The sequence below is a fragment of the Buceros rhinoceros genome, unplaced genomic scaffold, assembly GCF_000710305.1.
Source record: "Buceros rhinoceros silvestris isolate BGI_N320 unplaced genomic scaffold, ASM71030v1 scaffold6709, whole genome shotgun sequence".
NCBI classification, from domain to species: domain Eukaryota; kingdom Metazoa; phylum Chordata; class Aves; order Bucerotiformes; family Bucerotidae; genus Buceros; species Buceros rhinoceros.
In genome coordinates, this window is record NW_010429751.1 from 3,485 (window position 1) to 10,596 (window position 7,112).

The 7,112-nt window shown below is 41.4% G+C and overlaps 1 protein-coding gene across 1 annotated transcript in view; it reads left to right on the forward strand.

Moving 5' to 3' along the window:
- DIP2C (DIP2 disco-interacting protein 2 homolog C (Drosophila)) overlaps nt 1-7,112 on the forward strand; it is a gene marked incomplete at its 5' end in the record, with an annotated part of 112,069 nt that overhangs the window by 3,011 nt on the left and 101,946 nt on the right. The window lies entirely within an intron of this gene.

Genomic DNA, 7,112 nt, shown 5'->3' on the forward strand with positions numbered 1-7,112 from the left:
AAGAGCTCAGTACAGATACACACGTGGAATCACAGATTATAGATTAAAGCCACCTTTTAAATAGAAATACATCCCTAGAGCAGATTTTGCTGAAGATTAATGTCTTAATCCATTGCCCTTGGATATTCCCCAGGCTTTGTTCTGCAGAAGCAAAACCTGGTATACAAAATTCACCAACTTGCTGAAAAAGATGCTGTACTAAGTGTGATTTGCATTATTCCTACTGGTATGTAGTTGTACAGGTAGCAACTGTATTCCCTTGAAATAGATTTGCCAGGATCTATTGCACCCAAGAAGTGCCAAATAAAAATAAACATAAGAATATCTCTGACAAATACCTCCCATATAGCTTCTAATTTTGAGATTTCAGGGGACATTTGGAAGATGTTCAAAGGAATTAGTATGAATAGCTGCCAAACTTTGAAAGCGAGTTGGAACATTTCCATTTGCTATTGATATGAATATAAAAAATGATTTTGCTTTTTTTATTTCTACCTTCTCAGGGAAGTAGAGTTCTGTGCAGAGAATGTTTCTACATGCTGTGATAATGGAGGTCTGTCTGTTTTGTTCAGTGCTGAATGCTCCTGCCCATTCAGGAGTCGGGCTGAGCAGTGGTCCCTGGCTGAAAAGATGTCTGCTGCACGTTTGGCATTGCAAATACAGTTAAAGGCTTTCAAAGCACAGCAGAACCTTTTCAGCTGAAGGTCACGCGTGAAACATTTTCCCTTCAGGTACCTTAGAGTTAAGAAGTTACTTAAATTAGGGAGCAAACATGATTCATCTCTGATCAATGTTTATCTTCCTTAAGGACATTTACTTGGAACCGGGGAAGAATTTTTAAGTTTGCGATTACATGTTTGCAGAAGAGAACTGAGTGCCCTAAATAAATTGGACAGGAAAGGAAATGAAGATGTTAGTGAGAATCAAATCATGTTTCTGAATACAGGTTTCTGTCCAGGGAGTCTGAGCGTATGTCCTGCTTTGCTTGAAGGGCTGTAGGCTGAGCAAATCAACCTGAGGAACTCATCCACGTGCCTCACGGAGTCTCCTAGCGTGATTCTCTGTCCTAAGCTGAGTCTTTCCAAACCCCGCTTCTAAATTGTCCAAATCCTGAGAAAAATAGGACTAAAATTCGTGTTTTCTTTTCTTTGATTTGGCAGCACTCCAGGATGTCATTTTTGCTGTTGCCTTTCAGTAGTTTCCTGAGGTCAGAAAAAACAAGTTCTTTTTTTTTTTTTTTATTTCTTTCTTGTTATACCAAAACATTTCATAAGAGGTTTAGTGAATTCTCTGCTAGCTCAGTTTCAATCTGCTGTTCTTCTTCACAGGAAATGTCTGTTCACTGAGCCACAGTGGTTTTCTTTACTGAAATCGAAACTCCTTTTGAAATTTTATTAACATTACAGTCACCTGGTGACTTTATGAAGGATTTTTCTGTAGCTTTTCCACCTTCCATGTCTGTTATAGTTTCTAGCATTTGTGGGCATGGCATTTTGTAAAATTGAGCGTTAATTGATATTAAGCCTTGAACTCAGCAAAGACTCCTGTTCATGCATTTTTATCCCTGTGTGTAGTTCCACTGGCCCCTGTGGTAATAAACTTTTGAAAGATGAGCTTAACCTGGAATTATATCACATGGTATTAATGTGGTACTTCATTTCCTTACATGCATGGTGTGATGATCAGATGATTAAAACTTTAAAATATCAATTTTAAGGACTTTCAGGAGCCTCTGAGTTTGTACCCCACGGTTATTTTCAGGTTCTTAGCCAATATAAGGATTTTTCATGGGTTCACTATTTTGGCAAATATTCAAGAGTTTTAAGTATAATTCTAAGTTTCTAGAGGTTCAGTCTTTGGTCACTATGCACCTCTTCTTGAATATGTCACAACTGTTTACTGTTTCTCCTTCAGTTTCTTCTCACAGCCTCTTGTGTCTTCATAGAAGTCCTCTTCATTCATCCTCCAACTTTATTGTTGACAGGAGGCTCCTACATGATGTCTTTTGATCCCTACTTTTTTCATACACAGCATCTTCTCAAGTTTCTTGTCTGCATGGATGAATAACAGGTTTGCCTGCTTATTCCAGACTTCTTTCCATTTTTCCAAGCTGAATTCCAGGGGTGTCTCTGTGGCTGTCAGCTAGGTCATAGCCCATCTGAGGAGGAGTACTTACTCCCTTAACACCAAGCATGTTTATCTCCTCCTTTCTGGATCATTGTAAACAATATTGCCTTCCTGCCCACCATTCAGGCTGTAACTATCTATCTCCATGACCTGGAAATTTCTTTAATTTTGTACAGATGTTCTGGGTCCAACCCTTCCATGTGATTTTGGGAGCATCTCTTTTCAAATGCAGACGTTTTGCTGCTTCTACACAGTGAAATCTCATCACACCTGTCACTTTAGTCTTGATTCTTACAGCAGGCTCTCTCTGGCCCTGAGAAAATGCAGGGCCCTGTTGCATCTATCCAGGATCTTTCATACTTACCCCGGGTGGCCTTGCATGCTGAAAAGGAGCTCTGAGAGTCCAAAAAATTCTCTTTCTTCAAAGCCTTCTTCACAACTCTTTTGCTGTCCTGTCCAGCGACATGTGAGAGAGATTGCCAAGCTATGGTATGTCGTGGCAGACAGCAGTAGATGGGTGTGGTAAGACCACCTTCTGTCATTTACCGGGCTGAATTTCCCTACCTGACTGTGGCTGATCCACACAGTTAGTGTGGATTGAAGTGGTGAGTGCTCTAGACGGTGACGTGCTGTTGTGCCATAAGCGGAACTAGTTTAAAGAAGTTACTTTCAGCTGTTGCTTAAAATCATCTCTGCCTTCACATTCCTCTGCAGGAATTCATCCAATTTGTGATGCCTTTTATCTCCTGTGTCCTTTTCGGCGTGTTTTTTGAGCTTTTTGTCTTCGTAACATGTCAGGACTGTTTTCCTCATGTGTCTCAGATTACTGTACATAGAAGAAATGAATAACTGCACTTGTAGACTTGATCTTTTTTCAAGCAAGTTTTTGAAGTGCTTTGCCTCAGTTCTTGATAGTCCCGAGTTGTAATCTTTATTTAATGTACTCAAAACTCTTAAACTTTTTCTAGCGAATGAAACACTACGAATATTACTTATTTCTCAAATATTTTGTTCCTCTGGGAACTTGGATAAGTGGAGAAGATCTTAGTTATGTTATTCACAATTCCTTTATAAACCAAATCACTAAATATGCATAAATTGAAATGTCTGAAATATGGGAAGGAAACATGTCTTTATTGGGTTTTATGTAAGTCTGAACACTGACTAGAAACCTAATATGTGCTTTGAGAAAAGGAAGACAAATTCTGGCTCCAGTAAAGTTAATCAGAGCAGTCAGGCATCTGGTTTTGGTATTGATATTAATAACGAAGCGCTTAGTGATTTCTTAGAGGAGAAATGTGAATAAAGGACAATTAAATCCTTTATAGTACTTATGCTATTGCAGTTACTTTTCTTACTTAAAATGATTACTTTAAGAAGAATCAGAAAGGCTGGGGAAAAAGTAAAAAGCTGAAAGTAATTTGGGAATGAGCAAGTTTTGATCTTTCTTATTGGAACCATTATTAAAAACATCAAAATGAGTACCAGTTAACTACATCTGATTCAAAGAATTTAATTTCCTTTTTCTAACATGTTCTGTAATCAGATTTTTTAAAAACCATTTTCAGTAGCTCTGATGCGTTGTTCCCCATGTCACAGGCCTGTTGGAGATAGCAAGGCTAGTAAAAGGAGCAGAGGAGGCTCTCTGGATAGAGAAGTATTTTTTCTTTATCCATATGGACTCCGCGGAGAAAGAAATGCCTGAAAAATGGCTTTTTTTTTTTCCGATTGCATTGCCCATTAGAAAAAAATACTCAATGCAACTGTAAAGATTTTGAAGCCAAAGTCATCTTGCCTTAGCAGAGGTGATGTAGCTTATACTGGAAATATCCTGAGATGGCTGAAACTCAACAACAGACTGGAAATAGCCAACCCCAAGCCATGCTGCACCTGGCGTGCAGTGAGAATCTCCTTGGCCAGGAAATTCACAATTATCAGGGAGGCGAGGGAAGCAAGACTCTTCTTAGCCAGTAGCTACATAACCAGACTGTCCTTATCTCCAAAATAACTCAGTGCTTGCAGAGGTATGGATAGTTATGGTTCAAGGCCCTACATAGATAACAGTGTTATAATTGTTTAATATTTAAAACCTTTATTTCTTTAATAAAAAGACAGCAAATCACTTCAAAAAATCTGTGTTACAATCTATGATGAAGACTGGAGAATCAAGCACTGTAATAGCCAGGTTGCCTCTATTCTGAGTGTATCTAGAGTCTTTTATTCTCTGCCACAAAGCATTTTTGTTCTTTTTCTTCAGGTTTTTTCTCCCAAAAGAAAACAACATCATTTGCTCCTCAGGGTGGATCTAAAGAGTTATGAAAAAAGGGTTAGCAGAGCAGCAGAACTGCAACTATTATTTTGCAAAGCAGAAAAAGTGCCCCTTTACCTGTGTAGCATTATGAAGCTTGCCATTTACAGCAGATTTAATGAATATTCTTGTTTCTGTTTAATATAAGAAATGTCATACTGTGATATTGAGAAAATGAGTATTTGACAAAATCATTTGCAGTTAAACTTTGGCAGTCTCCCGGGTGCTGTGCGAGAAGATTGGTAAGCAACCCCTGGTTTGGCTTTGCTGAGTTAGTGCTGTGTGGTTCTGAAAAGCGTCCTGAAGATAAGGAAGTTGACTGCGGTTTGTTTGCTCTCTGAGTTTTCTCCCTGATACAGCTTTTCTCTTATAACCTTCTTTACATTCAACACAAACAGATTTTACAGATTTGCAAGGGAAGAGGAAGAGGATTTACTTCTGTGTCATGTGGAAAGCATCAATTTTTTGTTAACTGGTCCCTTTTTGTGTGGTTTTTAAGACCTGATGGTTTCCTTTAGCCTTGCAATGTGTTGCTTCACCAGATGGGACTGGCTATTAACTCACTCCAGCTTGCTAAATTGTAGTTGGTAAAAGATACTGCCCTCTGAAGAGGCTATTAAAAAAAACCCCCGAGGCTGAATACAAGTGAAATGTAAACTATGTGGTTGCTGGTGTAGATTTGCTCCTATTACTATAACTAAATCAAAAATTCCAGCAGCAAAAGGGACTTCCCCCACACAGGTGTTAACAGTGTTTGTCACACCTGCCAGAAAGGGAGATGTTTTCCATCCTGTCCTACCAAGAATATCTGTGTAAGTGCTCTCTGACGGATATGGCTTGGATTCAGAGGCAGAGCGTTACTTGCTGCTACTTGCTGGGCAGTGGGAACACTCAGCTTAGTTTGCAAGTACTTGAAGAGCGTTGAAGGCCTCCCTTCGTGAACATGCTGCTAGGGCGTGCAGTTCTGGCGACAGCATTCTGGGGAAGTGACAGAAGTGGCTAAGGAAGATATGATCATCTTTAGGAAAAAAGAAGATACATATATTTCAGTAAATGCTTAAGCAATTGTAAGTTAGGAAATGATAGATGCAGAGAAAAGCTTTATTTCTTACCATCCTGTGGAGTTAAACAAGGTCTTGGAAAGCAGCACCGCAGTTAGCAGCTTGATGGGAGATAGGAAGAAGGTTATAATTAGTAGAAGCAGCGAGGTGTGCGTTAACTGGCTATTGTTAGGGTTTTGTTTTCCAAAATCAGCTTGGGAAACTTTTCTGCGGACACCTCCCAGTCTGCTTTGTTTGCAAAATAGTTTTGTGACCTAAAAACCGAGGGGTAATTCAGGTACTTAAACATGCATGTGAGACTGGCAGACACAGCACAGAGTCTGCAGAGCCCAGGCCCCTTCTGGAGGGTACTTCTGTGCCTGAAACACCACTGGGCACTCAAATCTCTTACTAACGACTTATCTCTGTATGTGACTTACCAGTTCTCAGTTTTTAAATGCAAGAAAGTAGCTGCTCATGTATAGCTGGTGAGCAGATCAGAGCGTGGCAGGGAAAAATCCTCTCCCTGGTGAAGCAGGTAGGAGTGTTGTTCGAAAGGTCCTTGCTGCAGCGGGAACGTGGGAATGAAGGTGAAGAAGAGGAGAGTTCACGTGGTCTGGTCTTTACCTGGGGAAACAGTGAGGAGGCAGCAGAGCTGCTCAAGGTTCCTGCACCCAGCAGTGCATGCTCTGCCTGCAGCAGCATGGCTGGAAGGAAGGAGCTCTGGCACTGAGCTGAAACGTGGGCTGGACCACTCTCTGCTAAATGAAACTGTTGCTTGAGTTTCCTACATCTGCCCTCCTGTCTTCAAGACAACTTATTAGAAGATTAATGGCAGCGTGTTTATGTGAGGAGGACTGGTGCTTCGTTGCACTCTGGCTGAAGACAACAGGACATATTCTCAGCAGCTCCAAACATCCAGATTTCTGCTGCAGCCCGTGTAATGAAGACGATTTACCCTGCACAAGGATCGGTCTGGTATCGCTAAGCGCCGTCTCGGAGTGAAAGCCTTCGATGAAGCACATCTGGCCTCCTCGCCAGGGCCTCCCTCTCCAGCTGCACAGATGTGGTACCGTATTGAGGTCGCAGCAAGGTCGTGGCATTGGGATTTGCGGGAGAGGTTTTAGCAATCAGCTTTTTCCTAGCAACCTCTAATCTCTCAAGTTGGCAAAGGAGGAATTACACTGAATTGCAACCTAGGCAGAACCAAGGAAGGAAATACTTCAAAGATTTCCTTCTTTATAACATCCTCTGTTCCTGAGGGCTTTTATCCTGCAGTTGTCACATCCTTTGTGTTTCTCAGTGATGCGGGGTGGGGGCAAACAGCCAAGGTGGCAAAATAAACACAAGGCTCAGTCCACCTCTGTTCAGAAGCCTGTGCCCCATCTAGCAGCCACAGATCTGGCCCTGGTCGTTCATACATTCCTGGCTCCAGCTTCTGGATTATTGCTCCTTTTGTAGCCCTTGATTTGTGTATTTTTTGGAAGGCAGCTATATACCCCCGGAAGAAAATTACGAGCTTTCTGTTGAACATGATCCAGTTGAAGATCTGCATGGCCTTTGCTCTGCCTGTTTGCGAGGATGCCTTGAGGGCGCTGGCTGCCACTGGCTGGCACCGCCCACACTGGGGCAGAGGG